The sequence below is a fragment of the Plectrocnemia conspersa genome, unplaced genomic scaffold, assembly GCF_051122295.1.
Source record: "Plectrocnemia conspersa isolate PC_06_02 unplaced genomic scaffold, ASM5112229v1 ptg000003l, whole genome shotgun sequence".
Taxonomy (NCBI): domain Eukaryota; kingdom Metazoa; phylum Arthropoda; class Insecta; order Trichoptera; family Polycentropodidae; genus Plectrocnemia; species Plectrocnemia conspersa.
In genome coordinates, this window is record NW_028277167.1 from 16,009,552 (window position 1) to 16,027,144 (window position 17,593).

The 17,593-nt window shown below is 30.3% G+C and overlaps 1 long non-coding RNA gene across 1 annotated transcript; it reads right to left on the bottom strand.

Annotated features, from left to right (window-relative positions):
• Window positions 1-6,919: 6,919 nt before the first annotated feature.
• On the bottom strand, window positions 6,920-14,359 carry LOC148236760 (uncharacterized). Its single transcript, XR_015809040.1, has 2 exons — window positions 14,268-14,359; window positions 6,920-7,668 (listed from the first exon to the last, which is right to left on the bottom strand). It is a non-coding gene; the product is annotated as an uncharacterized LOC148236760 (long non-coding RNA).
• Between the last annotated feature and the right edge of the window lie 3,234 nt (window positions 14,360-17,593).

Sequence of the window (17,593 nt, forward strand, 5' to 3'; positions counted from 1 at the left end):
TTAAAATATATAATCTAACACATTTCATTAATTATACATCATCTGTCAGACGGCAACAAACAAAAACAATAATGTTGCCATGAGAAAAATTTACTTCAGAATTACCAACATACCGATAAAAACAGGTAATGAAATGAGATGTATACAACAATTAATAATAATTATAAAACAAGTAAATTTATTTTTTAAATAATATGTAATATATTACATTTTTATTTTAATGTTTTTACATGTTATTTATAATTATATTTACATTAATAACTTTCCGCATACCCAATTTGCTAATTATTTTCATTAATATTATATTACAGTGTTAATTTTATAATTTATTAGTATAAATATTGCCATTTAATCATAATAATAACAACAATTATTTTATATGTTTCCATAAATAAACTAAATAAACACATGATTATTAGCATGCCTATAAACACACATAGATATACACGAAAATAAAATTTGATAACAAAATCATTCGAGAAGGAAAAATAAATTTAATAATTAGCGCAGTAAATTTAATAATTTGTGACAGTCTGTAAAAAGAGAATTGTGGCACAATGTGATATCTTGTGACATATGGGCGAGAGCAAAATTAATATATAGAAGCCACTAAATGGATTAAAGTGAAAATAAACTTAATCATGTAAATGAGTAAAATTGCTTAGTGATAATTTTCAATATTATGGCATTTCGCAGCTTACTTTATTTATAGTATTATTGTTAGATTAAATTAAAAACTACATATATGTAAACCCGTTTTTGACCTTAGCATAAAAAATAAGGTTGAAATATGAATACGCAAATATATTAAAAATAGTTGTATACCAAAAGGTTGTAATATTTAATCCTCATAGAAAATATAATTTATTAAAAATTAATAATTCAGTTAAAACAGGACTAATCTAATTTTAAATATTTGTGGACAGTTTGAATATTTATTTATATAAAAAAACCATACTGTTTATAAACCACCTAATGATTAGGTGGTTTATAAATTAATTAATCATGTACGCGTTTTATTTTCATGAATTTTTACCAATATACATTGTAATGTTTATATTCTTAAATACTAATGTACTAAATTTTGCATGAATGATTATAAACGCACAATCATTATAATGTTGCGATATTACACACTGCTAATGAATGCGCTTTGTAGAACTAGATGTCTCAATACGCTACAAAGTATGTCAACACTACTTGCTTTGTTTCGTATCAAAAACAATACTATTTTATCGTAATCACATTTTTTAATAAAAATTAATGGTTTTAAAGCAATAGTTAGCTTTTAATCAATTTTTAAGCATACATTTTATCTAAATTATTGTTAAATTATATCTAAGGTATAAAATAATTTATTTTGTACCTTAAAACGTTTTGTTTGTGTTTACTTTTTTGAGTTCAAGACTTTTCTTTGAGTTGCAGGAAACAATTCAAGATGAAATTGGTCTTTATCCACTGTATATGTTTCCGATTTCAAACTCGAAATTTGAAATAATAATAATTCTTGCGACTATTCCATAAGCGTAAGTAATTGTCACGCCGGCGCTATACAAGCCTGTGCACTGATCGCCTATTTGGGTGGATTAGGACCACTTGCTAATACAACTTTAAAATGTAGCTAAACAAATGACATTCACTGTTTATACGAATGCAAAAGAATGCACCGTCCATATAAATTCCGGCAAAGTCTGTGGAATGTTCGGTTAATATGGACTGTTTGCATAATAGTTATTACGCAAGAATTGTTATTGTAAAAGTAACATAAAAATAGTATACATAGTCCCAAAGCGAAGCATCTCCCATATACTCCAAAAGAGTATATAAGCGTGAACATAGCGTACTCGCAACACTTTCACTAGATATATTCTTTCTGAAAAATATATAGTACTTCCGACTAATCTGTCAATCTACTTCCGACTTGGCACACACGAGAGTTAAACTTAATTCATACCAAGTGGAGCTGCGCTGATTATCGCCCGAGACTTAAAGATGCATATATCTCTATATTAATTGCACAATTATTGGCTAAGTTCATTAGCCAGTTAATTCGTTCGTTCGTTATATTCATAAAAAATAAAAATAGTAATTTTGAGAAAAAATCGTAGAAAAAAAAGTTAAAAATGCTTAATATAAATAAAAATTAAAATATGTATGTTTTTTTAATAATGGCTAAATATAAAATTAAAAAATACATGTCATGTATAAAAAAGTAAAGACGGCAAAAAATGTTCTGGTCGATTAGTGACAGACCAACGCCAATGCAATTTAATATATTTAAACATATTTAAACTTGAATAAAAAGGTGATATTTCGGTACTTTCCTGTTATTTTGGGTCAAATTTATTCTAAAAACATTTACTTGTTTATACATTTTATTTATATACAATTAAACTTTTATTAAAAATAAACGCGTTCAAACTGCCTCGTACCGAAACAGAAGCCGTACAATTTCTACAATAACCTGTTTTGTTGTGTTCATGAGGTGTTCACCGTTCTGACCACAGCTCGTTTGCACCTAACCTGTTACGTTTTAAAATTTAACAAGCGGTAGCGGGTGAGCGTTGGTTAGAATAGTGAGCACCCCATGAGTAACTCTGCAACGAATATATTGAAATGCACCAATAAAATAAATTTAACATATATACCAATACGAGTCAAAACATTTGATATTTTTTTTGTTTTTTAATTTCTTTTAATTCAAAAATTCGTCGGTGTTAAGACGACTTTTGTAAATTGATTCATTATATGCGTGCTCGTATATGTGTGTAAGCCCGGAGTTGGCCTGTCACTAATCGACCAGAACCCAAAAATATTCTATGATAAAAAAAAAATTTAAAACATTTTTACACACAGAAATGTACATAATTATTTTATGTCTTTATCGAACGGATGTTTTTTTTTGGTACAAGTATCATTTACCGGTAAATTGGAGAAAAACTCTATACTCCGTTTCATTTAACAAAGTCACTTTGAGGTCTATCCATTTCGTCATTATTCATAAATAAAAAAGAGATGACAACTTTGGTGTGCGCCCCACAAATTTTCTCTAAAGTACAAGATGCGGATATACGTTCGGTGTACTTATTATAATATCATTATTCTTTTCTATATTTTTAACAAATGTAGTTTATTTAGAAATGTTACTATATTTTTTTATGTTGAAATAGTGAAAGTTATAATATATATTTACGTATGTATAGCGATAACAATTTGAAGCCGATGAAATACCGTTGTGAAATACGAGACATACCTCAAAGTGACTCTGTTAAATGAAACGAGTATAGTGCACGTTAAAAAAATCGATTTGATTGATTCAAAAATAAAGTTTCTACGGTAGAAAAATATTTAGGGATACGAATATAACTCTTGACAAATAATCTTTGCTACTATTAGATAATTTACTTGTGAAAGAATTTTCTGAGAAAATTTGAATTAAATATATTCCCAAAGATACTATAAGACATACTAAAATGAATCAATGAGATATATTTACGTTCAAAGTCTATGACGATCTACTAAACGGAGAAATTGCTCATCAGTTAATGATAGATGAAGTTCAATATCAATTGAGTCGTCAAGACAAACGATAATTCGTGAGTGGAAAAATATTTGGCTAGAGTTTGAGATCGTAATAAAAGTTCAATTAGAACAACTAATTAACACTTATCAATATATGTTAAGCTTCTGCCATTATTTGAGACTCACAGAGAAAATGTTTCATATTAAGATTTGCAGGATATGGATCAAGTTCCACCATTAAGTCTCAAGGAAGACAGAAAGATATCTCTTAAGAATTTATACTAAAGAAATTGGCCGGTGTTTTTGACATTTTGTAAGTGATATTCAAATTGAAAATGATCCCTATGTAGAGTGAAGTTAAAAATGCATGCGAATCTATATTGTTATAATCAGATTGAAAAGGAAAAGAAAAAAAGGGAAAGCATCTTCGGATGGTTATTTCCGCTATGTTCATGCATCACAACAAAGTTAATATCATTTCATATGTATATATTTTTCTGTCCTATGTAGATATTTCTTAAGAAATTGAATTTTACTTACTTATGTTCTTTAAAAAGATATCTAATATAAAAAAGGTGAACGTACTGATCAAATTTCATATTTTGTATTATAAACACAAATTTGATTCTGCTACGGAAATCGAACCTACGGCTCCAACACCTCTCGTATTACGCCCTTATACCACCCTAATAATTTCCACGTACAGTCCTTAGTTTTCCGTGAGACCGTTTTCCCTTTGTGTGAGAAAACACGGTATCCCGGATGGGTACGTACGCTTCCGGGCTGCGCCACAGCTCGGTAGGCCCGAAGTGGTGCTTTAACAGAAACAACCGAGCGCAGTCCACGTGTACAAGTTCCTTGGCCTCAGGCACGTGTCGGCAGATCGCTGCAGTCCCAAAGGGTCGGCGCAATCGCCCCTCGCAGGGCCGTCGACCCACCACGTGCGGCCCTTATCAGCCAGGCCTGTGTCACCAACTCAGGCTTTGCTCCCACACCGTGTGACGCATTTGCCCGACGCTTGTGCATCGAAAACGAGAAGACGCATACCAGACGCCGATGCACCCGGTTATGATGAAATCACAAAGCGGCAATCGAGCAATAGCAGCGTGAGATAGCGATGGTCAACGGCGAAGCGCCGTAGGTTCATTTTCGGACTATGTCAACTCAAGAAAATACGTAAAATAAATAAGGTTACCAAATTATAAAATTTAAAGTCTTGACTTCTTGAAAAAAAAACGACAAGACATTTGTCTGCTAAAAAAAGGACATTCATATCAACATTTTGACTGGATTTCAAATCCTTCAAATACAAAAATGGTATCACCGTTCTTTTCACTGACAACACAGCAATTTCAAGATCTTATAAAATTTCACATTGAGCGGACTTCAGAAAAAAATATAAGCCAATTACTAAAAATTCCACTATAGGCGTTGCAGTCATGTTTTCTCTTTAACTTTTGCTTCTGATAAATTAGGTAGCTAAACATTTAAATTGCTAAAATACATAAAAATCACCGTCAGTGGACTGCTATCTCTTATTTATAACTTTTTATCGTTTCTTTAAATTATAAAGTAAATGAGCAAAATCTTCAGCTTCACGTGTGCACTTCAAAAGGCAAATTATGACACATTGCATGGGCAGTGAGAGATGTTCCAGATGTAGGGCAAATGCAAGAAGTGGGTGTAAGCCACTAACTCATGCGTTTTTACATCACTGCGCTACACATGTTCGCTTTTGAATATAAAAAAATGTTTTTTTCTTAACCGCGTACATTGAGGGATAAGTGTATGCATTTAAAAAGGCCAATGTCAGAACTGCAATGTTGCGGTGTCAAAATGTACTTTCGCAACTGGTCTAATGCTACCAGAATTATTTCTAATAATGATTTATTGAGATATCTAGATCTGGATAACATAGATATTTTTTAATTACAAAAAAAAATAGGCACTGGTTTGGCATTGAGACAATTTGCAGTCTATTACAAGCATTTCTAATTACATGAATCTAAAAATGATATATGATCTCAACTTTAAAATTTAAGAAATGGACAGTACATTAATATACAATATGTACATACATATTTAAATAAGAACATTGACTAGTTCTCAACGCATATTTTTATTTATATTAATAAACAATAAAAATACAATAGTCGTTCTTCCGTTTAATTTAATTATTGGAAGAACGACTTTAAATTTATCTAAACCTGTGTGAAAATGAATTTTAATTAGAAAATTAAACTCTTAAATATAAATGATCTTAAAAATAATTATTGTATTATGTTGTTATTACACACGAAAAATAAAATGTGTATCTAATACATAATTATATTTAAAAAAAAGTAGTTCAAAAAATGTATAAACTGCTCTAATGCGGTTTAAAATTAGTCTAAACGATTATAATTATAAAATAAAATAGTATGTACATTATTTGAAATATATAATAATTTAATTCATTTATTTCGACATGTATAAGCCAACTAAATCAAGTCATCAAATATTTTTTTCTTTATCTAATATTAAATAATTTAATAATATAATAAATATTAAAATTAAATTTATTATCATTCTGATAAAAAGCAACACAAGTCACATTGAACCTTATCGCTATTGCGCTACACGCGTCACCTTAATTTTTAAGTATTTTTTATCAATATGAGTGCAAGTTTATCTCGTTTCTTACTCACGCTTATCTACTTATTTAATTCGTATTATAATATAAACAAGATAATCTAATAATAATATTGCGTGTTTTGTATTGATTTTTTTTAAGCATTAAATATTTTTTAAATATATATAAATGTGCACAATTTAATAAAGAAAATTATATATATATAATACACTGCAAAAGCAGATAATTAATTAAATATCAGTAATTGTCAAATTATCACAATCTAGTTTGTATAGTAACCTGACCGCGTGTAATACATATGTAATTAGTAGTGCTTTAAAAATTGCAGTGAACATTTTAAGATCTTTAAATCTCGTTTTGTTCGTCCAGAGATTGTGCACATCTGGCCCTTGTTGTATCCATGTTGACGAAATTCAGAAGAGCGAGTTCAATTCCATTGCCGCGAGTGAGAGCCCTTCTCAAACTGTTACTTTTATAATCATGTCTAAATATTTTTATACACATGCTTAGTGTCTTTGTAATCTTTACTTTGATTCACACCCGACGATCGTGAGAATAGACTTAAATATTTTGGTACAACTTACCGCTAACGTACTTGACGATCGGAGCTTCAGACGAAATAGATAAATACATCCCCAAATGCACCCTAAATCTAGGGATGACAAGTGGATAACAGCACAAAATTACAAATTTAATTTCAACGTCAAATCGTCGCAATCGTTTTAAGCGTTGAGATAAATTATTAGATTAAAGCAAAAGAGGTAAAAGGTTTCAAGTTTTTTTCCTTAAATTTTAACCACTAACATTTTATTTTAAACAGCTAATAACAAATTCTAAACATGAAAATTGTTATGAACCAGTAACATGTATAGTATATATAATAAGTATGTTAGTAAAATTATTTATATGTTGAAAAATAATATACACTTCCATCAGAATTTTCATAAAAACTCCCATCAGATAATCCCGACTTTGAATTAATACTTTTATCCGAGTTCACACCAAGTGAAGCTACGCCGAGCATCGACCGGGACTTAGAAGACCAAAGGGGCAGCTGCTTCCCACTTCACATTATGAAGTCAGAAATCTAGGGTTCAACACGATCTTCGGAGGCGACTGGATTCTATGTGATGTACTTGAACAAATTGTACGGAAATCAAAATAATTTATTATACATAAAACTTTGCCTTCTATAAAAAATAAATGCATGATCAATAGGTCAGTACAACACAACTTTAAGACCTTAGGTCACTGACTAACATAGCTGATATTTAAACATTTGCAAATTTACCTCTCTTTATAATTTATAATAAAATTTATTTTATGATATTAATGCTGATTGAGTGCATTACCATTTAATTATGTTTATCTGTTTAAGAAGCAAATCAACTGTGCAAAGTATCGCAATTATTTAAAATATTTTAGATATGTTATATTTTTGCGGCTATATCTCTCTGGATTGTCTCTGCGCCGTAGCTCTGCGAAGACTGCTGGTACTCGGAGTATTCCGTCATCTTAAATAAAGAGTTAAACTTTACTCCCAATATCTCAGCTGTTGGAAGGGGAAAAACGCATTTTCTTATTCGTGTTTATATATAATAAATTAGAGCTGATAAGGCACAAAAAAAATCAGGGAAATTCCATTTATAAAAAAGTGTTTACCATAGACTAAATTTATTTTGTAAATTGAGATATTCCGCAGTTGCTCTAACTGCTCCTTTACAAGTCGATGTTTTCGTGCATACGTTTACGAGCGGTCATTTTATTGTCGAATATGACGTTGCCTTTTAGCTATTTACTTTTGTATTGTGACAAAGTTCGAGAGATCATATGTTATTATAAAATTTTAAAATATAGTTTAATATTAACATTAATATTAAATCTATAATTTTATTTATTTGAATAAACAAAATCGATATCATTTTGAATTTTGGCTGTGATATGAATATATTATTTAGTTACAGGCATATTTGTCCATGTGGAAAAATAAAGTACAGACAGAATTGTTATAAAATATTTTATAATTAATATAGAATTATGCCAATAAGATGAAAACGGACCACATCTCAAAAAAAGGTTTTAATGCAAGGAATAAATAAATATTAGTATTTAAAATATTTTTTTGTTTAATTTTGTCAACCTTTATTTTAATATCTTTTGTTTGTAATAACAAGACATGGCAATGTGAAGGCTGCTGTTGTTTATCTTGAGTAAGAACATTAAACTCTAGTGTGGTATTTGACAAGACAACACGCATGTCATGTTGGACATCTAATCGATTTCGTTTTCATTGTTACTAGTGTTAAAAATCCCGATTCACATAAATACGTCGTTGAAAACAGAATTAAAATGTGCATAGTTTGCTTTACAAATCCAGAAGTAGTGTTTTTTTAAAGTAGCTTACTACTTTAAAAAAACACCAGAAGAGTTCCTGAATTAAGCTCCAAAGTATTTTGTCTTAAGATCAATGAGCTCATTCTTGGTTATATTGTTTACATTAGAATGAAAAGGTTTGCGGATCTACGACAGATGTTTTTTCGCAAATTTTTGGAAATATTGTCAGAGAATTTTGTATTTCGACTCCTTCTTTGTCAAACACTTATTTTATCATTGGAAAATTTGTAAGAACGTATCTACTATTTTTTCCAGATTAGATTATAAGAAAGCTTGTTCTATTTTAGATGCATCCATAATAGTGATTTTACAAATTTGGATGGAAAGATTTATCTAACTTAAACAGTAAAAATATCTTGTAAGTAAGCCAACTTATAGATCCATTGTGTTTAAATGTTCCAAGAGTGGGCTTTTTCGTATTTTCAGAAAAAGTGATGCTACATTCTTTAACTCATCTTCTCTCTGAATGTCCTCTTGAAAACTTGCGTATTTTTTCGTAATAGAAAAGCGTTTCACATTCTGCTCCTTTTTGTTGACAAAAAGGAAACTTAAGAATACACAAACATAATTATGTATTCAGCCTATGATTCGGTAATGTTTTATTTTATAATTTAAAAATTGTTATAATTAGGCATAAAAAATATTAATTGTATTTGGCATACTGTTTTAAATTTTTAAATAAAAAATAATCTTTCGTAGCAGGAGAACTTGAGTGACGCGTAACAAATTATATATCAAGAACTATATAATTATAATTTTGTAATTATGTAGTTCTTGTTATTAAATTTCATAATTTTATAATTATAATTTTCTTGATTGGCGCAATTTATTTCATATTGCCCTTACACGTGTTCCACATTATAATTAATTTATAATTATGTAATATAATGTTGCGCTTTTGTTTTAATTGCAATGTTATTACTATTGATTTTAAATCGATTTGCTCGCTTTTAATTGATATTAATTATATTTGCGGTTGTTTATTGTTAATATATATTTATAAATTTATAAAATTAAACCTTGTTTTACTATCATGTTTATAAATATTTTCGGTTTCTTCGGTTCTACGCCGCAAAAGTCAATCGGTATACGTCATGAACATTCAGAAATATCTTCAATGGTCTACAACAAATTTATTTATTAATAATGGAGTTCATATGCGTATATATGTATTCAATAACAATTGGCTATTTTTGGAATCTGTTATCTGAGCCATAGCGTTGCATCGGACACGTAATCTGGTCAGTGAGCACAAAACATCAAAAACGTTGAACTCAAGCACGTCCGCCATTGGGAAGGTTCAACAAGCAGTTGCTTTACATTGTTTTCCTATTATTATTTATTTTAGATTTCAAAACAAACTATCCCAACACGCGGCGAGTTGCGAAAAATCCACAAGAACAACAACAGGTGATTTTTAGCGCAAAACTCGTGCCGCAAAAAAGAAATTGTGCACTTGCGCATTCGTGACAACGCACAATTTTGGTATATTGATCAAGGGAAATTTAGTCACGTGAGAAATATATATACTATGTCCACGTATGTCCGCCTATATATGTGTTCACGTTCTGATAATGGGTGGAACAACTTCTCGATTGGTCATTTTTTCAACATTCACATTCCGCGGCTGAAATTCAATAAACAAGCATATGGATAAAAAATTCTACCAGGAAAAATTGCTAAAACTATCTCAAGAATATGTTATGTGCATTATGAATATATCTGATATGAGAGATAAGTCATTATTGTTTAATTTGATTCATTGCGTTATAATAAATATTCATTAGTAATAAATTTTCAATGCCTAACTACATACCAGAGGCTGCCAAACTTTTAGGCCCAGAGAATAAGTGATAGCGGTCTATTAATAGAGAATATTCCATTTCTGCCCACAACTCCCTTACTATTCTCAAAATTATAAAATATATAACTAATAATTTACGGATAGTTTGTGTATACATATATACATACTGTAAAATATCGACGTTACGCGAATAATTATATATCAATATATTGTTTCCGCAAATTTGTTCACTTCGTAGTCATTTAGCTATATATAGGTTAGTATTATACATTTATTATTTTTGTTGTTGTTTAGATCATGAAATCTGGTAGTCATACGGTATGTTTTAATAGAAGATATAGTCGTTTGTATTATAGATTATTAATTAATTCGCAACAATTTGTGTTATTACTTATAAATACGTGATGCACATGCAGTCTTGTGGAATTAAGTCGTCTCTGAAGATTACACTCTGGATTTCGGATTTCGTAGCTTGATCAGGGTTGACGTGAAGTGGGAAGCAGCCGCTTCCTCAAACTTTAAAGTCGATCCTCGCACTTATATGCGTTGATCTGCCTACCCTCGACGTCTAGACTAATTGGGACGATTTGGTGGTGGAATTTGATTTGTTATTTTTCGCTGTCTTTCTTATATTAATGATTTTGCACAATTGTTGTAGTTTAAACAGCGGGAGGTTCGTAACACCGGAATGGGTAGCGATTCCGTCGGCTTGTCGTTCTTCATTGTGGTCATTTGGGTATGCATTTTCTTATCTACTCCCGAATCTCCGATCGTCACGAGCGTCGACATAACGAACGCACTAATACATGTTTGATTAAGTAAATATTAAATAAATATATATTTATTTATATATATGTACATACATATTAAGTTTTTGCCCGTGCGGCGCAAAATTATATTTCTATTTTATTTAAAAAGTTGGCCATTCAGCGGTTGTATTTTTAATAGTTCCATTAAATGACATGCATTTTTCTGGCCAAATTCAAAAGATTACTGTTTAATCCACGGCAAAAGCAATAAAATCGTGCCGTCTCCGTGGTAACGCTCTGTTATCTAGTGTTCATATTAAGATTTTTTATGACAATATTACGACTTGAAGCATATCTAAACCGAATTTTGACCCATAGTAGTGTGCAAAAAACAATCTTCTCAGAAGGCAAAAATCCAATTGTCCAAAATTTGGTTTAAATATACTTTGACCAACACTTATATCAGAAGTCCGTAGTAATATTGGTAAAGATAGGTATCATATTTTTATATATACTAACAATTGTTATTTTAATTGAAAAACATCGAAGCCTAATCTTTGCTGTTATATTATAATATAAATAAATATCCGTTGTATAATATGTATGATTTTTTGGAAATATGTACAAAAACTGTATTTTATTTAGCTTAAATATCGAGGCAAATATGGCCGCTTAGCGAGAATTTTTTAAATGACCGGATAATTGCGCAAATGAAATTCCACAAAGCGAAAATTTTGTGATTGTTTGATTGTCAAATATTTTTTAATTGTGTTTCGGAAAACTTAAATCGAGGTTCCACTGTATATGAAATATTTCGATTGGTCATTTTCATTCTAATCATTTTTCCCATATAAATTATGAAGCGTCTGTTGACCAAAATAAATCAATCCAAATATATAAAAATAGCAAAAAAATTTAGTTACTAATGTTACAACTAAAGATATACATACATATGTATGACTAAAAGCAAGCAATTAATATTTTTGTATCCAATTAAATAAACGTATATAGAATTATTCTATAATAGAAAAGATAATTCAAATTAAATTAGATTAACATAAATAATACAGTTTTAAAGAATCTTTTGAGGGATAAAAATGTCCATTTAATAGTAAAAAATGTATAAATATTTTATTGATAAATGTAAGATCTATCTAATTCTCCAATTGAATAATAATACGAATTAAATTAATTAATTGAAACCATTTTGTTTGATAAATAAAATTATTTTCTTATACCTTTAATTAAATTAAAGTAAGCAAATATTAATCAAATAGTAATTAACGCTATATTTCTCATCGCATCTTTAAGAGATTTTCTTAATAAAATATACTATTTTATGAAAATAAAATTTCGAGCATTTTTTATATTTATTTGGCTACGCAGCGCAAATTATCTAAAGTGTAACCAAATGGGATATATTATATATTAAATATTTTTAAAACTGTATTTTTAATCACTGTAATCTATATACATACATTTTCTATTCCAATAGATTCATAAACAAAATGTTGGAATTATATGTTTTATGGTTCTACTTTCATTTATAATGGACTATGAACTAGTTGTGAGAAAAGTGACATCATTAAGACATGTTCATCTAAAAGTATATTTATTTAATTTATATTTAAATCCATTGATATTATAACGCCTTAAGAGCAGCATGCGGCTCGCGAGCCGCATTTTACCGAGTCATGTACTATACTAACCGATCAAATATTAGACTATGAACTGTCTTGTTTCGTACGTCAAAATAAATACTGCTAGATAAAGTTGTTTTTGGCAACTTCTGTTAATGCGCATGCATTATATACGTGGTGTGTGTAGATAATGTATCGGTAGGGGAAATCTTACTAGGGGTTGTTGACTCCGAGCCATCTCCCCAATACATCCTATCCTTAAGTGAAAGGGAAAGGTCTTGCGAGCTATGCGAGCTACCTCACGCAAGTCGTAGGGTGGTTTCTAGAGCGCAGGGCATTAGAGCTTTTGGGGTGTTTGCGCTAGGGCCGATAGGGACATAACCACAACCACCCCGTTTCGAAGTACATAGGTTGCCCTGGGGCTGACGTCACGACCCTCTGCAGCTCCGGACCTGTCGCGAGGCGTACACGTGCCCTAAGGATTTTGCCCTACGACCCAAATAAAGTTCATTCGACTTATTTGTGTGCGCATCCAAAATGGAGGGAGGTGGTCCGGCACGACGAAAGTACTGCACAAGGCTATTGACGGAGGAAAAAAACGCTCCGAGGCTATTGAACCGAGGGTAACAAAGAACGAGTAGAACAGAAAATCATCCGCCAGAAGAAGAAATAAATGGAAGACATTTTCCGAAAACGAGGACCGGTTGTTCGCTTTCCGCAACTAACCAACTGGCTCATTCCGTTTCGCATTGACCGCTGACGGCAATCAAAATGACCGACACGCAATAATATCTGATGTAAATTATATAAGCACAAGTGTTACACGACAAAAAATAGATAACCGTGAACAATGGCATGCAACGATATCATACAAACTAATCGATAACAACATAAAGGTTGATCAAATGCATCACACGCAATGAAATATAGAACCAAATTAAAATTGAGAGCGAATAAACATGTTGAGTATATCCCACACCAATAAACAAAATTCATTCATTTAATTACTACTTTTAAAATAATTTAAATAATATTATTCAAATATAAATTGAGAGCGAATACATTTGTTGACCATATCCCAAATCTATAAACACAATTCATTAAAATTGCAATTATTATTATTTATTTTAAAATAATTCAAATTTAAATTAAGACCAACAAATTTGTTGATCATATCCCATATCTATACGCAAAATTCATTCCAATCACTTTTTAAATAGTTCAAATTATATTTTTCGATTCAATAATAATAATAATAAAATCCATTTAGATTAAAAATATAAATAGCGAACCGAAATACCAAAACATTTTTATGTATCATGTTTAAAAGTGAAATACGGTGATATGCGTTTATCTCGCTCGCACCAGTGATCGCTAGCCGAAATTAAAAGAAAACAGCGTTATCTTGTTTTCGAATGAACACAATTTTACTTTTTTCATGTGGGGAACCGACAGGTGTGCGCAACCGTTTTTCGATAATCAAATAAATGTAAAATCATAATTATTAAACATAATCGAAAACAAACCTTGTTGTGCCGGATCTGTTTTTTCTTCGTTTGATTGAATAATTCACTGTTTTTGTAAACGGCACTCGATTATACAATCAAAGTCAACCTCTGCGTGCCAAATATAGTTAGCCTGTTAGTTTTATTTTGCATAATTGTCATGGATATATACAAATAATGAATGAGTATTACGTATTATTGTTTGACCTTGATAGTATGCCTCAAGTCCATCGCGTTCCCTTTTATTTCAATAGATCGAAAAACTTTTCTTTGTGTTATAAGAAACACCGTATTACGTTGAATATCAAGAAACAAAAAAATGTGACTTTTGCACGCATTTTTAAATGTAAATAACTAGTTTTGAGATAACGGTATCAATACTTTGACGTACATATACGTAAAAATATTTATAATGTTATCATATCAACCAAAAAGTAAATAAATGTCAACAAAATTCATTGATAGATTTAGTCCTTTTATATATTGATTGAAAATATATTTATGAGTGCCTACCTTAGTAACGGTGTTATTAGTCACATATTCTATAATATTATTTTATATTTAATCTAATAGGCTAAATAATATTATTTGAAGAGGCAAGCCATAATTGTTGTGTCGCTGAAAGTGTTCCTTGAAATTAAATTTTTTGGCGTAAATAAACAATATCTACAAATATATATCATTCACAAAATAACGACGTTGGCAATATTAGCGGCAATATTTTGAATCTGAACGCAGTTATACACCAGAGAGTCTAATCAAATATGTATTAGAGAATATCAAAGAGTCTGGTGCCGCCCAGTATCATCAATATTCGTCGGAAGATCGAGCACCACCCATGTTCTCGAAAGTATACGAGCCAGGACACTCGTACTGAATTACTTTCGACTTAGCATATACAAGATTTCAGTCGACCTCGCATCAAGCGTCGAATTGACATTTAAAAGTGCGGAAAAAGCAACTGCAGTTTACTTTGATCATATCAGATAAAAAGCAATTGACAGAATCTAAAGAGTTCAACTCAATCGTCTATACGACTTGTAAGCTACTAAGGCAAGAACTGACATGTATATATCATTATTGAACAAATTGTACAGTTACGTTTAAAAGTATTAAATATAACAAATGTTATACTTATAAACGCGTGCCCCGCCAAGTTCCGCAAAAATATATTTATTTAATCTTTCAGCAAAATTTTAAGACTAAAATGAAGCATTGACGTTATATATTTTTATTAAATATGTTGTAATATACTTTTTAACTCTACTTTTTATTTTGGGCTTTTAAAAACTCTTCGAACAAAATAAACTCTACTTTATTATAATAGTTTAACATATAAATATCTAAGAAACAGCAATATCGCCTTCAAAAGTATAATACTAACACTAATCATCCAAATTAGTCGAACAGATATTATATGTATCATATCTCTTACTAAGTGTTAATAATTCTAATCAACTATGTTTGACTAAAAGTTTAATAATAATTAAAAAACGTTAAAAATATATTATTTTCTCATATCCGTCGAGCAGCTCATCGAAACTTTCAGCTAAGATAAACAATAGTTAATTAAAATTTATCTACTTCAATCTCGTCAGAATTTCAATATTTACTCCTAATCATAGCTCCAAAATAGTTTATATAATATGATAAAAGGTACTTTTCACAAAAGAGAACATTTTATTGCCGGAAACTTGTATGTTTACTTATATTTCTTCAATTGCATCTGCGTCATCTTCTGGTGCTTTCTTTAGAAAGTCACAGAATTGACGATAAAAATAAAGCTTTAGCTTTATTTTTATCATTATAATCACCGGAATGATTAAGGAAATACATACATAAATGGAAATACATACATTCATAAGAGGAAGCACATGCTTTCAGTCTATTTAATACGTGTTTCAGCTAAATTACATTTTACATAATTATTAAACAGTGTAAAGTTAAAATTGAAATGCTGACAAATTTTAGTATGCGATGTTTGGTTTTATAAGGCATATTAGATAAATTTATATATTTGTCTTACAAATTTTCTAAATTAATGAGACAGCTTAACAAACCTCTCGGTCAAATAAACATCATGATGGTCTTCCTAAAGATTTAATAGTGACGATCAGTATGGAACATACAGGACGCTGGTTAGAAAAAATAGTATTTTGAGACATGAGCCACACTTTATTCTCTAGGGGCTAATAGTTCATATTTTATTTATATTTTTTGTGGTGCAAATGTATTTCTAAAAAAATATTTTTACCGAAACACTACATAATTTATAATTATAAATCGAACATCGAGCATTGCATACTTGAACCAATTGTTTCGTGTTGTATCTCTTAAGAGCATAATTTATATTTTTCAATTACGTTATGAAACGTCCATTTGCTGTTCTAACCCAAACCTAACCTAATATAAGTAGTAAAAACTATTATTAGTCTTAGAACTTTTATTAGATCAAGTCCAAAATACAAACTAAGCCAACTCGTCTTTCAGGTGAAAATAAGCAGAAGAAGAAATACATACACGTCGGATCTCATACTTAGATATTACACTATGTTTTAAAAATATAATAGCTATCCTTACCGATATTACTACGGACTTTTGATATGAGAATATTGGTTAAAGTATATTCAAACTGAATTTTGGTGAAAAAACAATTATCCTTTCTCAGAAGTCAAATATTCACGTTAAATGCAATAAAATCGTTTAAGCGCCGTCGCAGTGGGAACGCTCGGTAACAAGCGTTCCCACTGCGACGGCGCCTACACGATTTTATTGCTCTCCTATTGGGCAAAATTCGGTTTAGATGTTATTCATTCGGGTCTCACTTATTGTAAGTCGTGTAATAAATATTGTTTTAAAAATCTTAATATGAACGTTAGATAGCCGAGCGTCTCCACTGAGACGGCGGCGGCACGATTTTATTGCTTTTGATGTGAATTCTTGACTTCTAAGAAGAGATAATTGTTTTTTGCGCTCTTCTATTTAGAAAAATTCGGTTTAGATATGCTTCATTTGATTTTCACTTATTGTAAGTTGTAATATTGTTATAAAAAATCTTAATATGAACGCTAAATAACCGAGCGTTTCCACTTCAACGGCGAAGATACGATTTTATTGCTTATGACGAGGTAGAATCCACGTCAAAAGCAATAAAATCGTGTCGTCGGAGACCTCCTTGAATTTGGGAAGAAAAACGCACGTAATTTCATTAATTTTCATCAGATACTTGAAATGACGACCCTGTGTACAATTGCTGCGAAATTTAAAAAAAATGAATAAAAGGTAAAATCGTTTTGAACCAGAGACAGTATGTCTCAATATTTGCCCACGGTCGACCACAAATGGGT